General features: G+C 39.6%; 1 protein-coding gene and 1 non-coding gene across 6 annotated transcripts in view; one reads left to right on the top strand and one right to left on the bottom strand.

Annotated features, from left to right (window-relative positions):
- Positions 1-22404, top strand: part of LOC126867603 (sestrin-1) — a 152853-nt gene that overhangs the window by 61640 nt on the left and 68809 nt on the right. The gene's annotated exons all lie outside the window — the stretch shown is intronic.
- On the bottom strand, positions 20246-20318 carry Trnak-cuu (transfer RNA lysine (anticodon CUU)). The gene has a single exon. It is a non-coding gene; the product is annotated as a tRNA-Lys (tRNA).

Here is a 22404-nt window from a genome sequence, read left to right as displayed (position 1 = left end):
ACATTGCAAAACAATGATATCATCAGACGCCACGCGATACGCAGGTGGTGCGTTGTATTTTCGATTGTGGTTTCGCGATGGGGTGACTTTCTGTGCCGATTGTCGACATCGTTTCACGTCGTTCGAAAGATAATACGCCACTCGAGCGATGCATTCGATGGTGGATTTCGTTGAAACGCAATTTCGTGGGGATCGATAAACATAACTGGTTTCTGACAGCGCGACAATTTCCATTTACACGTTGGTCATGTATATTTATGTTGATAAGTGCTGGTGCAAGAAATTAGCAATTAACCAAGAATATCCTTTTCTTTTTATTTTTCACATTTATCTTGCTGATGATAAACTGTGTGAGTTTAGGTTACAACGTTGGCTTATCGTACGTTGAGGTGTTAAGCTCGCAGTGATAGAGCGTAGAATTGTTATTAGGCTTTCAAGGATTTCATAGATGGCCACGTTAATTTAATTCTACGATTCATCGTCGGTTGATATCAGAGTCAAGGAAGCATCCGAGTTTCGATCGAGTTCGGTGCGCGTATCGAGACGTTACGCGACATATTAATCGCGACCTCGATAATCTATAATTGCATCAATCTCATCTTTCGAATACGTTATCGCCTAATTACTAACCGACTGCGAACAAAAATAGCGCAGGATAATGGCCAATGACGTATACATCGTCTCGAACGCTTTTCGAGTTCTTTTATTCTTTTGCTTCCTCGTTCGCTCGGTGAAAATGTAATTTGCATTCGTGTGACAACCTTAATATTCGATATACAACGAATGCAAATATCGATATGCAAATTTCAAGGTGACGATCGTCGCGTGCCACCTTCATTTCCAATTATCTTCGAAGATAGAAACATCGAACTTCAGAATTTTCTTATTTCTCGCGTTTGATTTCTTAATTAGTTGGCGATTAATCGATCTCATCGCGTCGTCTCGTCGCCATTCGCGTCTCCTCGCGTATTTACGCGTAACACCGCCCACGCAATGCGTTTTGTCGCACGCTATCTCTTTTCCGCTCCATCTCTTCCTTCCTTCTTCTCCGCATCTACCCTTTGAACCGCGAGCTTTATCTTTATTTTATTTATAATTAGCCACGCGAGGACGACGCACACGAGCAAACGAAACGGCATATCTTTCCTTGAACGTGAGGTTGTTCACGCGTCGATTGTTATGCAAAGCTTGGTCGATCATCCATCCACGCTGTCTGTGATCTCGATCTTTTCGACGATCACATTCCGTTTTATAGAGTATCCTGTAGCTAATGATACAATCGACGGATAGATAATTTTACACGAGAAGAAACAAGTTTTGAAGGAAATATAGAATACAATTTTTTCACCTGGCGTTTTGTTTTCGAGTAAATGGACTCTTAACATTCACCAAAATACTCTCGGCTTGAAGAATTTCACAGTAGACTGACGTTTCTGCCGACTTGTGTCTTTATTGTATTTGATAATGGAAAATATACGGTGCAACGGAATATTCGTGGATGATACATTTGACTTGGCCAGAAAACATTGAACATTTTTCCTATTCTTTTTGGATACACAATTCTCTTTTCATACTGGGAAAAGGAGAACTTTCTTTCAGTTCTCGATCTTTTCTTCTAATATTCTAACGTCACTTTTGTATATTTTTTAGAATACACAGATAGAGTATTGATTTTACGTGATACGAATAAAAACCTTCAGAGTTATTCTGTGCTTTAGATTATTTTCTCCTGTGGAATCCGCTATACACGTCTGGCTCGACTGACTCGAGTAGTAATCTAGACAAGGTTTAAGATGCAACGTGTTACATCGCTTTATCTCGTATTATGATAATATTGCTGCGTTATTTTCTGCGCAGGTCACGAGTGACTTCTGTGATCGCATTTACTGAAACCTCCACCATGATGTGTCGTTCGAATAAAGGACAGTCGGTTGATTGGATTTATTAAGTGGCCTCTATCAGAGCAAGACATGTCTCATCGTTGTCGCGCTACTTAGAATAAACAATTGCGCGTTCAGATTCGAAACGACACACGAAGCAAAAACCTCGAGTCAAACGTCGTTTCGTAATGTCTCATACACATATCATCACATTGTGACAAACTCTGCACTCTAGCTATCTACGGATGTAGTGGTATGTAACTTGAAGAAAATGCGTCTTTCCCTCGTTGTCGCATGACCGTCGAACCCGCCTCAATTATGTTACACTACCCGCCAAAAGTTTAGATTCATTGCATACAATTATACAATTCAAAAGGAAACGTCTGTTTAGTATTCCGCTGCTTTCGTAAAGTCTTTGAATATACGAATTAATCAACGTAAGGGAAATTTCGATTAATATCTACGAGTCTTGGAAGTTTGTATTTTGTGGTCAAATCTTTCGACAAAGATCTATCAAATTAAAGAAAATTTCTCTATATATCTGCAATCCTAGAATTTCTGCTACCTTCGGGAGATATCTTCGGACAAAGATCCATCAAACTAAAAGAAGATTTAAAAGAAGATTTTAAATTAATAACAAAATTGACGATTAAACTTTATTTTAGAATTCTTTTATCGATCTGTAAAAATAGCAATCTTAGCAAAAAAAAATAGCAATTAACTTTAAGAATCTTCCCGAATCTAATCGAAACTCGAATTTAGCCGTAACCTAATCCACTCTAATCAAATCCTTCGTTTTGGTACTGAAAAATAAAATTAGTTCATTGACTAACGATATAATTCGAAACTTTTACCAGATATTGTATATTTGCAAAGATGCAGTCGCATGCCAGCGAGTTGTTTATCATTGGAAGAGGGTTCGACGATTTATTGACGAGCGTGTTGATAAAAGCGTTACGAGCTGCGTGCAGAATGGTACCGCGAGCCTATCGATGCAGGAAAAAGAAAGTATCGCGAATTCTGGGGGAAGAGAGACGGGAAAGAGGGTCGTTTCATCGACGTATGTAGGAAAAATTCGATAAGACCTCGTGAAAGGGGCACTTAATCGTTCGATTGACCCTCTGCTCTGACGGCTCGGCTAAACTGGCAATCAGTAATTGTGTCAGACAACCGGCTGCCCTTGTTGACAGTTCTCGATGTCAGCGCACATCCCACGAGAATCGTCGAATATTGTCTCTTGACTTTCCAAGATACTCTTTAGTTCGTGTCGCGTCAACGTTTCTTAATCTACTCATGGAGAACACAAGTTTATTTTCGGAGTGGAAGTATCGTTTATGATAGAAGCTAATTCACTTAAATTCCTCTTTTATTTATCTTGTTATTAAAACGTTAGTGACTGGTAATTTTATCGAGAGTATCTCGAGTATCTTATCTTAAAATATAAAATCACAAAACTCACAAATACACATTTTATCGAAATCTTAAAGAATAAAATCATAATTAATCAGAAGTTGAAATACGCGACTAAATGCGAATTTAAAAGGTCCGGTCTTAAACCACTATGATTATCATCCTGCCAAATACATATTCAAAAGCTTGAATATTTGAATATTTTTATCTATATTAATATCTCGAGTCGTCTATATTTTGTTGGAATCTCGCGTTATTAATGCAACAAACCAAGAACTGGATTTTAAATGTTCGACGATCGTTCGCGAGGATTCGACGATCTCGCGATTCGAATCGAACGATATTCGGTGATTTGTTCGTGGATGGAATCCAGGCGACGACACTGCGCGCATAATTGCATTGATCTTCGTGAAGTCCGGCTGAAACGATGGTCGGATATCACCAATTACCCATGCCAGTCATCGTCACATGTTCAACTGTGTCCCCTATTCGTTATCAAGCGTGGAGATTTTTTTTAGACGCCGGGTACAGGCTGCACTCGCCGAGCGTGTACGGTATGCGCGTAAATCCGCTCCGCACACAATACTCGTTGCACGACCAGCGTTTCACTGTAATACCAAACTACGTCATATAGTGGATTATAGTCCAGCCGCGATACACCGGGGTCAAACGCCCTGTTATCGCAATGCCTTCGCATGAGAATACGTGAACGCGTAAATACATCGTAACTTTAATCGATTTTTGCTAATTGACGTTCACCAACCGATTATTCGTACACGGAGATCAAAGTATCTTCGTGAAAGATGCTTCTCGAGCTTGCCTATTGATCATCTTACGTTGAGTTCAAATTTCTTCGTTTTTAAGCTTGTCGAAGATTGGATAGATTTAACAATCTTCATGACGATTGAATATCTTTCACAAGAAAAATTCAGATGAACGATACTTGTTTAATCGACCAATCGCGGGCAGACGCGATCACGAGGAAGCGCGTCAACGGGAGTCGTAAATTCCCGTTACGATTAAAACGATCGACGCCACGAACAGATCGAACTCCTATTTCGATTAGGATAATAGAGGTAGTTTAACGAGTATAATGCTTGATTAACAGTTCACAGATAGTATATATTTCCAACATCTTTGTAGAAAAGATAGCTACGCTGGTGCGTAAGGTATAAAGGTGAAGTAGGAGAATGATCCAAGGATCTAAAGTCGATAAAGAGATGTTGACTGTTCTAAAGATGATGAACCAGTGAAGTTCGGTGACGATGCTGTTGCAAAGGAAAACTCTTGTTCGGTGATGATGATCGCCCCACCACTGGTCGCTTGCGGGTGGAATCCTGGGAAACATGGGAAAACCCACGTTTCCTCAATTTTTACCTGATGGAGCAATAACCATAAGAAACCTCTTGATTCGAAGATGCTTTATGCCAATTGACGGCTTTAGCGGTAAATCGAAAAGCCTCGTTTTATGACAGTTCCTTAGGATTATTGCCATCCGCTTAATTGTGTTGACGTGGCGAGTGGCCATCTCGACCGAGGGATAGATTCCGGGCTGCGCAAGGATTCATCCGACGAAACAATACTATTGTACGATATTACCGGTTATCGAACGATATCGTTGATATTCAAATTTCTCCGCAGTGATTCTGATATTTATTCTACTTTAATTAAATATCTATCTTAATACTGAAACTATTACGATGGTCACAATGATCAATTCGTGATGTTTCATTGAGATTTTGCAGGCTCGTTGAAGTACATTTTTGAAGAATCGAACGACTCTTTCTAAAATGCGCATATATTTCTGTACAGCTTTCATTTAATTATACCTGTTCGGTGTAACCTGTCGTTTCATTTGGTTTACCTTCCCTGGAGGGGTAAACCGGTTCACCCTCCGAGTTTGACTATTACTAACGTTAAATCGAGTAGAATAGGACATTTACTGGTCATGGGGCTGGGTTTAGAAATTTAGCTATTCTATCGTACGTTTCTAACAATATAAGCTTCTACATAGATCAGTGCGTCAATTTTGATTTTTTCTATCGTTAATTCAATGCGCTACGTTATTATGGTTTAACAGGTTAGATAACCTTTCAGTCAGAAACCTTGAAGTCAATGATAAACGGGCAAACTAAAAGAAAAATACCTTCCGCCTCCTTGAACCAGAAAAAGCCAATCAACTCGCAAAATTGATTAGGAGGTGCAATAAAGCGCTTCGAATTACGATAAGCTCATCGTGTTCGCATAGACATCGTTTACTTATCGTCGTACGTTCTATCTGTGCTCCTAGGTCTTTAACTGGGCGTATCGTACAAAAACAAGAGAAGTAGGTCAGTCGAAAGTATAGTACGTTCCGGTTTTATATGCGTTACATCGCGATTGCTGCTAATCAAATCGCAGCTCGTCTCGCATTTTTTCGCGTGCACGCGGCCACGCACGCGCTCGGTGAATACCACGATAGTGCTACCGATAGCGAACGATAACAATAATCGTTTACGCGATTTTCTGTTCATTCGGTCGTCCAAATGTATTCGAATTCATGGGATCTCTCTCTTTCTCTCTCTCTCTCTCTCTCTTAGTGACTCACGTGGAGAATATACGGGTTGCAAGTTTACGTAATAATTAATTATGCGTGCTCGTCGTTCGAACATCTCGTTCCTTCTTCTGTTGTTAATAGACGCTGCCTGTTTTTTTATCGAAAATGAATATAAACGATTAATAGTCGCTTGTCAGAAATCACGTGCATTACAAATAAGTTGGATAAATGGAAGATAAGTCGCTGAGTTTGCAAAAAGAGATTCTCGTGTTTGTATTATAGTTTGTAAACGTAATGGTGGATAGAAGAAGGTTCAGATTTAATAGATACTTGTGTGCATGAATAATATAGTTACTTTTTATGAGGGTAATGGTTATCTACTCTGGGATATGTGTTATATCTGTACCGCGGATGTGTATGCAAATTCAAAATATTATGAATTCAAATGAAGAGTTAGAATCTAAGTGGAGATCTGTTTCATTCTCTAAATATTGTCGGATAACGTTATGTGCATTCAGTACAATTTTGTTCGTCGAGATTTCCCAAACTGCATAATTATCTTCGATTTAATCGATCTTATTTCTTCTTCTTACGTACATAATTTTCTTCTATAAAATTATAGTGTCTCGTACCGGTTACCTTTTTAGATTATCTTTCTTTCACATTGTATCGAACCTAGGCGCATACATAAATAACAAACATACGCCACGTATCTACATAGAACAAGAATTGTTTATTTCTAGGTCAGCGCCAAACAATTTCAGATATCTTTAGGATCTCGTTAACGACTCGACTAGCAAATACACCGACCGAAATTGAAATCTATCAACAAATAAACTACGCCAAGTGTGGGGACGGGTGTACAGTAGTGTACACGCGGCGCACGTATGATAGATCCGTGTTCTGATCTTGTTCGCATTCGGCGAACAACGTTACACGTGTCGAGATATTGCGCCGTTCCCCACCGCTACAAAATTATTACATCGATTAGCACTCATCCAAGATGATTATATTTTTAAGGTAATTCGCGAGACGTATTCGCGATTTGAAATCATGCGCAAGTGAACGCTCGTTGTATAATTTTGCGAGCTGACAGTGCTCATCGAGAGAAGGAAATATTTCTAGTCGATATATCATGTCGTAACGTAAATGCATCCTCTTTTTATTTTTATACGCAAAGGAGAAAAGCAGGACGAATATATGTTACAACTTAATAAATTTAAAAATGAATTCTTTCGTTTCACGAACACGTGAAATCAATAATAATTTATTTCCATGTTTGCAAAAGATGTTCGATGTATTCTCATTTCGATGTAAGAGCGTTATTTGCATATCCTGGATCGATGTTACTTTTTCATGTATTCTTACTGTGTCTCGTGTTATACATTACACATTCTTCATTCGTTGTAAATGCATTACGTTATTTATCGGTATGTTTTCTATTCGTTGTAAGTCCACTATGTTATTTATCGACGTGTTTCCTATTCGTTGTATGTCTACCACGTTATTTATCGATGATGAGTACCAGCTCAGCTGATTCAAGTTAAATAATTGATTAGACTTAGGCCATAGTATTAAACTTTCTCGCTCACCGTTTCAAACGATTCGTTTAAATATTATCTTACGTTAATCGGACAAAAAGTTTGATCTTAGAATCTGCGTTGACTAAACATTTCTTTATCCTCTCATTGAGTATTGCAAGCTCGTAAAATTTAGATCCTTAATTGGCCGTTCAATGTCGTTCACGTATCATTATGATTTCTTGGACATGCGAAGTCAGTTAAATTTCTGGCCTCTTGAATTATATTTGACTCGCTAATGGCGCATAAAATATTAAACGACGCTATTTTATACTCTGAAATATTATCTCGTTTTAAGTTAAATACGTCAATGCTGCTCAGAAGAACTCGTAATTTACTGCATGAAACAGCTCGCTGTACGAGGTTTCGCCAACTTAACTATGTTAATCGCGTAATAATTAACACCAATAAATTTTGTGATTCGATTAACTTTTTCTGGTTGCAATTCTCCTTCAAATATAATGTCAATAGAGTATTGTCACCCACAAGAAGCTTGCGATCGAATTTGTATGCTAAAGGGTTATATAACCGTGAATAATAATAATAATAATAATAATGATAATTTTATTACAATATTCCGTACTTTGTAGTTCGAATCTCGACAAAATTTCCTCTTGCGATCGAGTCATCGACATTATTGCAGAAATGTGTTAAAGGAGATTGCAGTTCGTTCACAATGACCGGTTACGATAGCCATTTTGCAATACGACGAGCCGATTACGTAATCTTGTTTTACGGAATTCTTGCCCGTCGTCAGAGACTTTGTTTCACCCACGCGATCCTCCGCGTAATCCTTCGCGACAACAGGCACGCGCGTATGCGTCGAATAAAACGAGAAAGAACGCGTAACGACGTAAGATATAACATCATACGAACCGCTGCGATAAACTAGCCGGGCATTTCGCCAAATGCGAATCTAACTTACCTCGACCGTCGCATATCGCGTCTCCCCCGCGTGGAACACATCCTGTATACGCGCACGTTGTATTCTATGATTTGTAAACAATGATGCGTCATAAACAATAGCGGAATTCTTAGATGAGAATTATGGTAAATGGTAGGATTTCACCAAGGTCCTACTGATTTATTTTTCGTTCTTAGTGCTCTTATGTTTTAGACGTGATATATCGTATGGTATATCTACTTACGTTGTCTCGATCGAATCGGTAGAATTCCGGTCGCGAAATTAGTGGTCGAACCAGGGATAAACGTGACTCGAAAATAGTCAGCTGTCGGACTGTTGCTATCCACCGTGTGTGTTTATTTTTCATCGAATAAATCTGCATACGATCTTTGGCCAACTATTTAGTGTCCAAACAGAAGAAGTCTGTACGAATCGATAAATGGCCAGCGTGACGCTCTAGCAATCCTCAACGTCCTTTATAATTTTGTCTTATTAGTGATGATATTTGTCTTTCTAACGTACGACGTTATTTGTCAACGACATTATCTTACGACGAGAAAATGTAAAGTTAGATCAGAGCCTAGGAGTGAAATTGGGTTTTTTATATATGGATCACGAGATTCCTCGAAAAATAAAGAACGATCTTCTTTCTACTAAGAGGATCTAAATTCCAGGAATTTCGACTTGCTGAGCACAGACTTCGCGCAAACGTTAGAAGTGTTAAAATAATTCGACTTCAAACCAGCAATCCATACCAAGAATCCTCTACTCGTGGCGTTTACTTTACGTACCATTTCAGCTCTTCAATTATCTGTTTAACACAAAAATTGCAATCGTATCGTTAGCGGTTTATCTGCAGCTAGCGAATCGTGGCGATTCTGTTGGCGGCGCGTTCCCCAACATCGTCTTGCTCTTTTTATCGGCTCGACCGACAAAAAGCCTGTTCTTTTTGCATTGTTTATCATGCTGCTGCACTGTACAGTTTTATCTTACGACCGGTTACCACGAGTTTTATGCGTTTTATCAAAGCCGTTTCGCTTCCCTTCCTCACGATTACGCCATGTTCGCGTTCCGACTAATTATCTGTGCTCGTTTCATACTTTATTGCATCCCGATGCCCGCTATGCTTCGCCCTAACGGGGAAATTGCCAGGCGAAAATCGGAAAAAATCGACGAAAATCGAACGGTCGATGCTTGGATACTTTCCGAAAAATTCATCAGTGTTTTATCGTCTCTTTCGAAGATCACAATTCGCGGAATTGACAAAGAATTTATGGCTGCGAAAAGAGATTGGTAGATGCAAAGATCGGACGTTGAAAACGTGATAGTGGTCAGCGTGTTTACGAAGGGAAATAAATTTCGGATCTTCGGGACGTCGTTCGTACAGGCAGATCCGAGAAACTGGTTACAATGCGTTCAAACAGTGTATTCTTGGAACGCTCTCCTCTACGAACGCTCATAACAACCATCGTGGAATTTGAGTGTTCGTGTTACAGGTCTGTCGTAGATCTTCTCGTACGTTCGATTAGATGTCCCCGACAATAATAAAACCATCGCACGAAAATTCAAAAAATGAAGATTTGAAAGTTTCAAAGTGAAATTGAACATGTATATGGAAATTACAAGACACGTGTCGAAGTTATACATTTTATAGAGACGAAGAAAATATTCGATACAGCACAAGTAATGAAATTTTAATGCGCACAAATCGCCTCCTTCGACCTTTTACCACTCCCTGTCGTGATCGTCAGCTTGTTCGCGTAATGTTACGCCTACGATGATCAGAATGCGCGTGGATGGCCGTTGTTTACCGTTTCACGATGGATTTGTACTCGGCACGGCGATCGCCTCGAAACTTGCTTCCTCCGTCGCGATACACGCGCTCGTCCACACGCTGACTTTACAGGGCTTTATGGTTGTCTGATGAATTTTATAGCAGGCCTTGAAGAGCCCCGACGCTGTTCTGGCGAGCGTGGAAGCTACGATTGACGGAGCAATCCGCCGCTGAGTGATGTCACGTATCAAAAGTACTTACGCGTGTGCACCGGGGAACACGTGCAAACTAACGATCGGCTTATCGTTCGCATGCTGAACACACGTAGGAAATGCATACACGTAGACCTCAAGGAGACGGGAACGAGTGATTTTTATTAATAGGTTCGCCCGTTTCCATCGCTTCCATTTTCATTCGAATAGAGCTAGCAGTTTATTCGAGTAATCGTTTCCTTGATAGAAATCGGAGAGTTTAGAAAATCGTAAAAAAGATTCTTCCATGAAGATTGGTCCGATTTTTCTATGTGATCTGTGTGCTTATCTGTAGGTATTTGTAGGTAATTCTTCTATAATGAAAAGCAATAAAAGGACGACGATAGTTTTATTTCTATTGTATATCTCAATCGTTTATGATTTATGTAGTGTGGTGTTTGTCCTTTAAAACGCGATCTCGTGACTATTTTTAACAATTAAAAGACGCAATCCTTCTTCACATCCTGGAATTTACTCGCTAGATATAATATGTAAGTACAGAAAGCGTGAAAATAATAGAATCGAGGAAGGAAACTTTGCAAAGACCATAAATCTATCTACTATCTGAATAATGGCCTATCTTTCAAGTATTATCGTAACATCGAAGAAACATTCGCACCTACAAATTCTACATTGACACGAACTCGGAACGATCATTAAAAATTACATTAGAAATTAATCGGTATGTTGTCAAGTACATGCGTGTTTACGTCTCGACTCGGCACCGCAACTTTCTAACGCATCTTTTACGTGATACGCTTAACGATAACGCGTGGCATAATAAAAGTCGCGATGTTACAAATAGCTACATTTAATTGGTCCAATCCATTCTGTACATTATTCCAGTTACGTAAGTCGAATGTCTGCGTGTGGTTTGATCAATTCGTCGTTCCGCTGTAAAATTGAAATTGCTCGACGTGCTTCTTCGTCGTTGATTTTCGATCGGCGAATTGTTCGTTGAAGATAACCGAGATCCGCGATCGACTGTCATTCGTTCGATTATCCCTAATCTGACAAGGGATCGGAATGTCGAGTCGTTCAGATAGAAATGCGACTGGTTTTCTCGCGGGTTAGTCGAACTGCGCACACGAGTGTCTACCGCAAAGTATAGTAACTGGGTCAACGAGTCGACGATTCGTTTATCTGTTTGTTTGCTCGCAGGTTTAATACAACAGTTATCGGATCGAACGATTTGTGGTTTCTTTCAACCCGGTACAGTGGGTGGTGTAGGTTCTAGCATAAAATTCCATCGCTTCTAACTCGACCGATATAACTTGTTTGGATGTCTAAAATCGATCCTCGACATTCTGTGATTTAAAATCTACGTATTTATATATCTATATTTTTAATTATTACCTCATACACTTACTACTTCGATAACTTTTGTTATTATGTTATTACATCGTTATCTGCCAATCTGTTTCTAACAATTACTTCTTCTTCCCAATAGACTCAGAAACGGAAATCTTCACGAGTAAAAAATAAATCCTTATTACACAATGGTGATAAGTATCATATATATATACTTACATCGATAAATAATTAGTACGGAATGTCAAAGTCAAAGAACGAATCGCTGTTTCTCATCACATTCGCGGCAGCTTAGCCAAGTCGTAATTACTTCACGAATTACTATAAATCACACGGTTATCGTCGTTATCTCGCTGGAGGATGTTTTTTCCCGATTTTCGAACCAAGGAAGTCAGGTGTGTACCGCCGGTTAACGAGGAAATTCTTGGAACGGTGAACGATCGGCCAAACGTACCAGGAAACGTTTTGCATGAAATTTAAACATCCTCGGGTTGGCGGTTCTCGTTCGCTCAAATCATCCCTCTCGCCTCGTAAAACACGACCGTAACCAGTGGCAATAGTACAAAGTCCTTTAAATATCTTCGGCTTGGCCACGGGTTACGTAAAAAGATAATCTTGCACGAGCAAAGTAGGTTGCCCGCACCCGTTATCTTTTATGTAATAACATCTCTAGCAGCGTTTCTCTATCGCGGGAGGCTAAATTCCATCGCACGGTGCGTTTCATTTCGCTTTACCGCTGTATTTACCTTACGTTCGCGCGAAGGGCATATACTCGCCGGATCCTGTCGATCGAACGAGTCGAATCTTCTCAAAGACGCCGTTCTTCTTGACGACACAGCGTGACGATACTGTTTGCTAGATCTAGGCGCGGTCTCCTTGATTTTCGTCCGTAAGGTCGAGAAAAAGAGACGCTGATATCTTTGGAACGACGATAATATTTAGATAACGATAGCAGAATATTTGGAATAGCTAGGAAATTAAGGATTCCTTGGAAAGGGTTTAAGAATTTAATACTAAAATGTGTTCCGATATACGTTGTAATATATGATATAGGTAGTCTGGTATCGACTAGAGTAGACTAGAAAACACGTGCAAAGTGTTCCACGGCGGTTTACAATCTGTCATCGATAAGATACGTTCTAGAAAAACAAGGAGCGGTCTTCGAAACCGGTGAAGTCTTTCGCGGAAGGAACGACGCGTTTGCCGCTCCGCAAGACACTTGTTGCATCAAGCGAGACGCCAGAGATTCTCTCGATTGCATAATATCCGCGAGTACACTGCCTTTTCTCAGTAGCGTGTCGATAAGCTTCGGCACCCCTTCGTGTTACTCTCTATTCGATCGAGCAATTCGGCGTGTTTGTCGATAGTTGAAATATTTACAGCACTATCTGAATTTGATTTATTGGCAGTGAAAATAAGGATATAGGTATCGAAAAGTAGAAAAATTTCTTATTATTACAAATATCAATTGACTATGACTTGAGCAACGATTTGATTTTGATCGATTTTTAGTTGATTTTTGTCGCTTTACTCAATTTACTGGAAATTGGAGCTGCCCCTTTATTGCGACAATCCCTTCTATTCCGTTCAGATTGTAACGAGAATCAACGACATCAGATTACGGATAATTATAGAGTAATTTGCTTTTGTTCTCCTCTTTAATTTTTCGTTCTTCACGCGACGGTTACCGGCTTTCGATACGTAACGACGATATCGAACGCGAATCGGCTTTTACGCGAACGTTAACAATTACTCCGTTTATCAACGCGTCGATCGCTCGGTTTTATTCCTCCCCTGTGCGTTCCTCCCTTTATTTCACTTTTCATTTCTACACTGATTAATATACGAGCTGGTTTGGAAAATTGCGCGCAATTTGTATCCCCTTAACGATGATTTAGTAACGGAACACGTACATCTGTTGAACGTCACTGGCATCAGATCAAAGGGATAGATAGCGCGTTTCTCGCCGGATAAACGATGTGTCATTTTAAACGAGCCGATCGATACAATGAAGGATTGTTCGCTTTATATAGACACCGTATTAAAACTGTCCGATTTCTAGCATGCAAATTTGTCAGGTTCAACATTCGAATCGTTATTGTTTCCAAATCGTGGCATATAAAACGCAGAACGTTGCATGAAAAATCTGTGATGAAAATTTGAATTTCAGTCAACGTTGGCGTCTCTTTGTCATCGTCGTCGTCTACAAGTTGGTTGGTTCGGCTATTCCTTCTTTCTTTCTTCGTATCAAAAATTAAATAAGAAGGAACGAGTGTATTTGTCTTAGCACTTGGAAACAAAACATGGTGTACTCGTCTCCTGTTTGTCGTGTCGTAAAGTTTGTACAGCGATTGCAGAACACTCCTCTGTCAAATATTATTCTCTATACGCGCACGCCTTTCTGCTCCAATAATAATTTCCCTTCGCTTCGAAAAAGAAAACGAAAAAAAAGAAAAAGAAATAAATAAACGTAACAAACGAATAAATTAACGTTCGAGTTATCGACGACCAAGGCGTGAAATTTGCATCATAGAAAGCCACATGGAAAATACACGAAAGGATACATAATGCGAGGAAAAAATAAGCCTTTGTCTATTATTATACAGTACCACTCTTAATTACTCGCACTATGCTCCTTCTATACTTTACTTCGCTTCTATTATAAAAGCTAAGACTTCCTTTCTATTGTTAACACGTACGATTCTTTATTGGAACAATGAACACTGTTTTGTATATATTAGTGGCTAGAAATTGTACGTGCCTTAAATGTCCATCAACGATTATCAGTCTATAAATTCTTATAAAATATGATCAATTCGAAATGTTAGCAGTACCAATGTTATTACAATGCAAACAGTAACGTAACGATTACGAAAAGTGATGTTTCGCATTAAAAATTCCAAATATTTCGCGGAGAACAGATCCAGATGGAACACAGCTGTAAACGAAGTTGCACGAGTCGCAAAGTTATACGAATATTACAGCATGAAGATTTACTGCACTCGGCCAAAACGGAAATGTCTTTGGAATTGTTCCAATAAACAGGAGAGATCCGCGATGGCCCGTTTCGATCGACACGACGCGACGCGACGGTTTATCGGCGATGTCGATGATGTCGAGATTTTACGAGAAACAGTCGATGATCGGCTGCATCGAATGGCTTTGGTTGGTTTCTCTTCGCGGCATCCACCCGGTGTTCCAAAATAAGACACCTTTGCCACTTATTACACAGTCGCGAACGATGCAAACGCGAAACGAGGAGGTTCTATCTTTACCTTCGCGTATGAGCTAACATCGGACGATATCTTTGGCTTGTTTATGCCCACGTGTTGCGAAACAATTTCGAGAATCATTAGATTCGTCAGTATGACGGCAAATTATAATTACCCACTGCCCGGGTTTAGGATCTCGCGTGATTCTCTGCACATTTTTCATCTGTCTCCGGATATTTCGTTCTATGACGCTTCTATAATGCTGTAATTCGAAAGTTACGTGTTTTCTAATTTTTATTACATTTTCTTATCGATATATCGTCTTATTGATTTACGTAGGCATTCTTATTGCGTTCCAAATTCCGTGTCGAGTTAAAAAAACGTTGCATCCACATGGGTACGATATAAGTCGTAGAGATATACAATCACATACATTTACATACACAGAAATTATTCGCACCGTCGAGAAAATAATGAAAATGTATAGAATAGCGAAATAACGCGAAGAAGCTTTTAACGCGTTTTATTCAGAGATACACAGTAAAGATTCTGATTTAATAAAATGGTAAAAGAAACTTGAGACCTTATTACGTGATTTGTAATTACGAACGAAACATGTTATGGTAATTTTTTACGTTGTTTACATGAGTAGATGCTAAAAAAGGCTGGCTGCAATTATGAAACGAAAAAGGAAATATTACAGCACATATTGGCTATTGTACCAGAATAATAACCTATAAATCTTCTAAACTTTACGAGGCGTTCGAAAGTATAGATATTATGTTTGAAATCTCGAGTCAAGTGGAATGTATTTTGAAGCGCTTAAATGGATCGTATTTTCAAACAGTCTCTTGACGTCAAACACACGCTATACGAAAACAACAACGTACACATCGAGTTGCATCGGCGAAATCGAACAATTACGGTTAAAATAGTGCTAATTTCTGAGTACTCGAACTACCTTAGCCAACAGTTCGCTTTAGATTGCCAACAAAATCGAAGTAAACACAAGTCATGATGTATCGCACATTAACAACTTGTTTCTAAAAGAGCATTTAAACGACGCGACGATTCTTGATCAATTAAATTGCTCAAAATAAGTAGAACATCGCATATTGCAACAGTTGTATGTGTACTTGTGTAATTTTGTGTCCGCATATTTTTAACGATAGTCCTAAGATTAAGAATCAGTAAAGAATCATACAGTAGTTTACACGGAAGTATTTCAACGTTTGAAAAACTTTTATCACTGTCATATCGACTTAACGATCGAATTTCTGTGTGTTTCGATCGTTCGTGAGATTCGCGTAAAATTTCTTCAACGTAGCAGAAAAATTCGCGTGAAGAACGGCAACGAAGGACCGTGGAGAGATCGATTCGTCGACCGGCTTTTCCCAATTAAAAGTGACTCAGATGGATTTTTTTGCAGCCGCACACGAAGCGCGGCCGGTCGACGCTGGCGTGGTTAATTAACAATTGCATCGAGCGATACGCATCGCGTTAATAGCACTTTCACTCCTATCATTTCGCTCGGTCGACGCTGAAATAACATTGCGCGAAGAAGAGTTGTTGCCGATGAGTCACTCGGTCGCTGGTAACCAACCGAGTACCGCTCCTCCTTCTTTCCTCTGTGAATCTTTTATTTTTCATTTTTTTTTTTTTTTTTCGACATGTTTCGTTTTATAGCCGCGATTAGAAGAGCGTGAAACAACTGCAACTATGATTCATACGCTGCTGCATTATGACTAATCGAATTTTCGACCACGTGCAGTGCCTTTTCGAATGTGCAGCAATGTCGAACCTATGCAAGAGTATCTTTTGGTCATCGTAGGAAGTTTTTGTGAATACACGAGCCATTCAGAAGACGATCGAGCAATTTCATAAATTGAAAAGCAAAAAAAGAAAGTGCTGATTTCGCAAACGATATTTTTTTAAATCTGCTATTATGCAATGAACGAAATAATTTTTGAAGCAAGTAATTTGCTCTTTGAGAATTGAACGTTATTCGTGTACCTATGTTTGACTTCTGAGAAGCTCGTGTAATATAATATATAGGTATATTATATTACATATAATAAATTACATATAATAAATTACATATAATGATTATAATAAATTACATATAATATATTACATATAATATAATATATAGGTTCAGAAAAAGTCTTGGTAATGGTTGAAATACTTTCGTGAGTTACTTTATATCGATTTATGGCACCGATAGGTCCCTAAACGAGTCGAAAATCAATCAATCTTCCTCGGTTCTATTATTACGCAGCGTGTTTTGCTTGTTGTCGGTAGTCGCGTATGCGTGTGACGCGATGCTTTTTGAGAGTACACGCGAATACGCGCGCATTCGAGTTTTGGAAACGTGCCGTGCAATATTTCAGCAGCACAATTTCTCAGACGGCAAGGACCGAATATACGTGACAATGGAGTCCATCCAACAGGATCACGGAACGGAAAGCCCTCGTTACGTTAGTGACCGGGCGCTATACAGACTTATTCGAATAACATATCGACTATTTTCAGGCTGCGTTCTATTTAAAACAAATACCGAAGATTCCACGAATCATTCAGCCCCGCGGTTAAATCTTGCGGGTGAATTCGCGAGCTGTCCTCAAAAGTAGACATCTTGCGAATTTATTACCGTCCCTTGAGTTACTCGACTGTTTTCAAGCTTGTTGGCAGCTAGTTCTTGGTTGTTCAGGTGGATGCTTTTACTACGTTATTTATTTTGTTCAAACATTGAAATTTAAGATTGTTTGTGTTACTACCATTAGCTTGGACTGGTTGTTGTTTACAAACTACTTAATGGACCTGCTTCTATTGAATAAATATTTTTGGGGAATGTTGTAAGTTAGTAATTATACGAGTTAGCTGCGGTAAGAAATTGTCGTACGTAATAAGGAAAAGTTTGATAATACAACGAGTCAAGTTCTGCACAAAATTAAAAAAAATGTAATCAAATGAACTAGAGCTTTCTCTTCTTCGACGTAAGATCGTAAAAGCTGTTTACGTGATAAAACTCTGTAGTCTGCAATCTATCTCGTAATAGCTTTTCAATTATTAGCTAGTAAGTTATTGTATTTGTAGATAAATACAAAAGTGACGGAACTGAAATTGTAAATGTAACGTAGAATTCTTCTACGACTATATATATATTACGTAGGTAGATAGACATTTATCCGAATTTAATTCGACGAAAATCCGTCGGCAAACAGTCTCCCACGTCAGAATTAGGCCAGTCGCAAAATAGCTGTACTCGGACGCGTTTATAACGCGTCTCACTACTTTGGATGCCGCGTTCTCGTCGCTCGTCTTTGCGTGTCGCACGTGCGTTTACCTACACTCCCTGTTGGCATTATCACGTGTCCATTCCGTGGTGGCCCCCATTGGCACTCACCCGCCAGGTTCCTCTCGCCTATGAAATCTGCCAATCCGCGATAAATCCAGTATAAAGTACGCCAACACTCTTTATCGAAGCAAAATCATTTTTTACTCCAACATACTCTTGATATTTTATCTCCTGTGTCTCTTGGAGGGATCGAAAGAGACACACGCGTGAAATTTTTCTTCTCTGGCAGATCGTCTTCTCTGTTTCGTTCTCTTACGCTTTTCGATTTCAACCGTTTCGTATCGTAAACATAGCTGTTCCGCTTCATACACAATTTCGTCTTGTTCTACCAATCGATCTATAAACCGAAATATCCGCGTGTTTTCTTCTTACGTGTATAGTATGAAAGTTATAACTGCTCGAGCTATGTATAAGTCACGAGCATTATTAGCTAGACTACTTAATCGCGACGGTGTTCGAGTTAATCTTAGACTGTTACTTTGTACTCTCATAATCGGTGCACGACAAGAAAACAGCGTTATCAAGGTGGCTATTAAGGTGATGATTACGTATTGTAATCAGTAACAGACTTGGGTAAACAACGATTAGAAATGTACATTGTATATAGGATACATATTCGGAGTTTGTATCGATCATTTGGTTAATAAATGGCCGTTCTGTTTCCCAAACTATAAAAATCGAACGTATCGGTATAGGTAGCATGCAATTGGAGTACTCCACATTTTTATTTCCAATCTCGATTAATTGTTCATGAATATTTCTTTAGCAATCGAAGAATTTTATCTCTTAAATCGATCGATTTAAATCCATCCATCATCATCCTATTCGTTTTATTTTCCTTCTTCCAAATGTAATAATCAACTATTCGACTAATCAATTATATTCCATAGCACATCCCTCGCATTTTCCAACCAATACAGTCGGAATCGGCAATTAGAGTCACGCGTTTCCAGCTAGATCGACGTTATTACAGAGACAGAGAGTGGCGATCGGAAACGGAAGGAACCACGGGCTATTAATTACGCATTGTCTCCCGTACGTGTCCCGTAAACCGATCTACTTTCGCTGGCCAGGGACGAAAGGCTGTGGTGCCGGCTGCGATCTACCGTGTCGTTCGATAAACACTTTATTTCGGGTCGTGTCGAAACGTTGCGGTGGTGTGCCGCATGCCGTGCACCACCTAAAAATACACGACTCCGCGGACCAGCCCTATCCCCCTCTGCACTCTCATCGAAACTGCACTCGAAAATAACTTTCAGAAACACCTGGCACCTCGGCCTGTCTATTCTGCACGTTTCGATCTCGCCTCCTCCTCTCCGCGTTATTCTCTCCTTCTCTTTTTGCCCTCGCAACGATTTTTCCACCAACGAGCGCACCTGTCCGACGAATTTCACTTGCCTCTAATCCCTACCACGGGCAGCAGGCCTTTGAAAACTTGAATTCACACCGGAGACTTCTAATAGGAGGGTTTGCCGGATAATATGCAGGAACCGGACCAAGGGAGCCATTTAAAGGAAGCAACGAATTTGACGCGCATCGTCGTCGTTCTACGAACTTGTTTGTGGTTTCGTCTACACGAAGGTGACGTTACGTCACGTCATCGTGTCTGGTTATTTCGTTCGAACGAAATCGGATTTGTCACGACGTGATGTATCTGATGTGCTTCCCTCTCTTTCTCTCTCTTTTTCTCTCCTCTTTATCCCTTTCTCCTCTCCTCCCTTCTACATCTTTCCCTCCCTTTCTCTCTCTCTCTCTCTCTCTCTCTCTTTCGTAGCTTTGCGAATCCATTAGTCTGTTGATTTTGATAAGATTACGCGAAGATTTCGATTATTTACATTCTTCGAGCGACTTGTACCTTGAAACGGGAAAAATTTCCGACACGATTTCGGTTTCGTGCGCGTGCAAAAATCCCACGACCCTTATCGGATGCTTAATTCTTTCGAGATAGACCTGTGGAGTTAAATCTCGAGTATACATGTCGTTGGTTTTGTGTGTTTCTGAGAAAAAGAAAAAAAACGACTGGTTATCTCGCCCAACGTGGGGCTCGAACCCACGACCCTGAGATTAAGAGTCTCATGCTCTACCGACTGAGCTAGCCGGGCTACCTTGGCAATTGGAAGCACGTTCAATCGGAAATTGTTGGCGAATTTATCTGCAACTTGGAATTACTCATCGAATTTTATAGCCTTGATAATTAATATTTGATGTGTTTACGGAGGTTTAAGGAATTAAGGGATTAATAAGGGTAGAGATATCGATGGTAATTAGAAAAGTCATTGGCGCAAGATTCAATACATTCTACGCACATGGATATGTAATTATGACTAATTATATCTATTCTCTTATCGCCCGACAAATAATTAAACGAATAATCTCTACAAAATAGAGATATTAGAGAGTCTGTAATATTGCTCTTATCACGATCAATTGAAAGACTCATTATTCCTTATTTAATGTCATTTAAAGGTTGCTTCTCGTTGTTAATGTTGGAACTAGCTACGGCTAAAATGCATAAAATTATCTGTCGAAGATATCGAGACAAAAGATGCACGGCAGAATACGTAAGAAAGAATTTCAAAATGGACGAATCAAAAGATTTAGGGACATCTCGGTAAAATGAATTTTCTCACGCAAAATCGAAGAGATTCGGTGTGAAGCCGGCATTAACTACCTATATTTGCGATAGGTTGATACTGGCAAGCTTCCAAGGGATGCTTGCTAGCACGTTGGGATTCTTAGAAACAGGCTGCTTCCCCTTCTTCTTCCTCTCTGTGTCTCGCTCTTTCCCCGTCTTTTGCCGCGAGTATATTCGCAGGTCGATGCTCGATCATCGGGTTTTCTAGGTTAATCACCGAGCTTTTCGACGTACACGCGGACGTAGCTCGTATTTACGAGCTTCTAATAGATCTTCGATACGATTCACGATCGATAAGATCTCGCCACGTCACGCGAATTTTACCGGTGGTCGATGAGCGACAGATATCCATTTCGCGATATGATGAGCTGCCAGATAAGAAAAAGGGAATTTCTAAATTAATAGTATTATCTGCCAATGATTAAAAATTCGAGCGACGATTTAACTCATTTTCCCCAGTTAACAGATGAAATTTTTAAATTTCATGAAATTCATAGTAGTTCAAACCTCTTGATCGATGGTATGTATACAGAGTGGTTGGTAACTGGTGGTACAAGCAGAAAGGGGGTGATTCTACGCGAAAAAAGAAGTCGAAAATATAGAATACAAATTTTTCGTTCGGGGCTTTGTCTTCGAGAAAATCGACTTTGAATTTTCGCTCGGTACGCGTGCACTTTATCACGTCTCGTTATAACGGATCTCACTGTAGATCGTTGTTTCGATGGAAAAATTAAAAAAAAATAATTAAAAAAAAATTTTTATTCTATATTTTCGACTTCTTTTTTCGCGTAGAATCATCCCCTTTCCGCTTGTACCACCAGTTACCAACCACCCTGTATATTCATTTGTACTCGTGTGTGAGAGGTCGTCGATGCTCATCGATCAATTGTTAATGTCGCTATTGTGAATGATTGTTGCGGACGTGTTCAGACACACGTATACATGACGACAGCGGAAAACTGTCGATTTCGACGATTGATTCGATGCTTCAGTGATCTAGTCATCCTTCCCACGGCCACGATTGATAAACTTGATGTCCTGTGTGTCGTATAAACAGTAATAAATTAACGAATCGCGGTGTATCCTGCACTATGGGCCTCCTCTGTTGTTATGGCCGGGAAATCGTTGTTTAAAGCGACGATGAGCCAACGCGAGAACGAGCTTCCAACGTTCCTTGATGAAATGCACTGCTAACGTAATATCGTACGTAACAACGACATAATCCTGACGATATATGTATAATATATAGTACGTGTCACATCATCGTAGGCGTCGCGGCCAGATTATTGGAACATTGTTGCTTTATTCGATTGCAACAGTGACGAGGTCGTTCGTAACTACGCTAAACGGAAATTACACGTGTAATCGAAATTTTGTCATTTCAAGTTCTCGGAAAGAGATTAACGATTTTACGTTCATTCAGATACTACATATCTCTTTTCGACGAATGACGCAGTTAGGGAAACAATATTTTTTTTGGAATTAATTATCACGAACTTGTGATAGATGTAATTCTTCGTTTATGGAATTTTCATGTGATTTTTTTAATATTA

Source organism: Bombus huntii, chromosome 7 (genome assembly GCF_024542735.1).
Source record: "Bombus huntii isolate Logan2020A chromosome 7, iyBomHunt1.1, whole genome shotgun sequence".
In the NCBI taxonomy this organism is placed as follows: Eukaryota; Metazoa; Arthropoda; class Insecta; order Hymenoptera; family Apidae; genus Bombus; species Bombus huntii.
Note: the sequence above shows the minus strand (reverse complement) of the source record. Positions and strands in the feature narration are given on the sequence as shown.